Raw genomic sequence first — 1,477 nt, 5'->3', positions numbered from 1 at the left:
ATGATGGATTCATCCATGCACTCCCAGTCTCTAGGACTATGAAATCAGTAGGGATGTAATGGTCTTCAACCTTAACCAGAACATCCTCTACAAGTCCATAGGCTTGTTTTCTTGAGTTGTCTGCCATCTCTAGTGAGATTTTTGCAGCTTGCACCTCAAAGATCCCTAATTTCTCCATTACAGAGAGGGGCATGAGGTTCACACTTGACCCTAAGTCACACAAGGCCTTCTTGAAGGTCATGGTGCCTATGGTACAAGGTAGAAAACTTCCCAGGATCCTGCTCTTTTGAGGCAGTTCTGCCTAGACAAGTTATCCAGTTCTTTGGTGAGCAAGGGAGGTTCATCTTCCCAAGTCTCATTTCCAAATAACTTGTCATTTAGCTCCATGATTGCTCCAAGGTATTTAGCAACTTGCTCTTCAGTGACATACTCATCCTCTTCAGAGGAAGAATACTCATCAAGCTCATGAAGGCAGTAGTAAGTCCAGGGAATCTCTATGGTCCAGTTTGAGCCTCAGATTCCCAAGGTTCCTCATTGGGGAACTCACTGGAGGCCAGTGCACGCCATTGAGGTCTTCCTTAGTGGCGTTCACTGCCTCTTCTTCCTCCCAGAATTCGGCATATTGATGGCTTTGCACTCTCCTTTTGGATTTTCTTCAGTGTTACTTGGGAGAGTGCTTGGAGGAAGTTCAGTAATTTTCTTGCTCAGCTGACCCACTTGTCCTTCCAAGTTTCTAATGGAGGATTGTTTCATTCATGAAACTTTGAGTGGTCTTTATTAGATCAGAGACCATGGTTGCTAAGTCAGAATTATCTGCTTAGAACTCTCTGTCTGTTGCTGAGAAGATGATGGAAAAGGCTTGCTATTGCTAAGCCTGTTTCTTCCACCATTATTATTGAACCTTGTTGAGGTCTCTCTTGATTCTTCCATGAGAGGTTTGGGTGATTTCTCCATGAAGAATCATAGGTATTACCATAGGGTTCTCCTAGGTAATTCACCTCTTCCATGGAAGGGTTCTCAGGATCATAGGCTTCTTCCTCAGATGAAGCATCCTTAGTACTGTTTGGTGCATTTTGCATTCCAGACAGACTCTGAGAAATCAAATTGACTTGTTGAGTCAATATTTGTTCTGAGCCAATATGGCATTCAGAGCATCAATCTCAAGAACTCCTTTCTTCTGACCAGTCCATTGTTCACAGGATTCCTCTCAGAAGTGTACATGAATTGGTTATTTGCAACCATTCAATCAGTTCTTGAGCTTCTGCAGGCGTCTTCTTCAAATGAAGAGATCCTCCTGCAGAGCTATCCAAAGACATCTGGATAGTTTAGAGAGACCATCATAGAAAATACCTATGATGCTCCATTCAGAAAGCATGTCAGATGGACATCTTCTGATTAATTGTTTGTATCTTTCCCAAGCTTCATAGAGGGATTCTCCATCCTTCTGTCTGAAGGTTTGGACTTCCAATCTAAGCTT

The 1,477-nt window shown here is 42.9% G+C and overlaps 1 non-coding gene across 1 annotated transcript; it reads left to right on the top strand.

Moving 5' to 3' along the window:
• Nucleotides 1-1,373: 1,373 nt before the first annotated feature.
• LOC130952896 (small nucleolar RNA R71) lies at nucleotides 1,374-1,477 on the top strand. Its single transcript, XR_009075071.1, has one exon. It is a non-coding gene; the product is annotated as a small nucleolar RNA R71 (small nucleolar RNA).

The sequence above is a fragment of the Arachis stenosperma genome, chromosome 9 (assembly GCF_014773155.1).
Source record: "Arachis stenosperma cultivar V10309 chromosome 9, arast.V10309.gnm1.PFL2, whole genome shotgun sequence".
NCBI lineage: Eukaryota > Viridiplantae > Streptophyta > Magnoliopsida > Fabales > Fabaceae > Arachis > Arachis stenosperma.
This window is presented reverse-complemented; position numbering and strand designations above follow the sequence as displayed.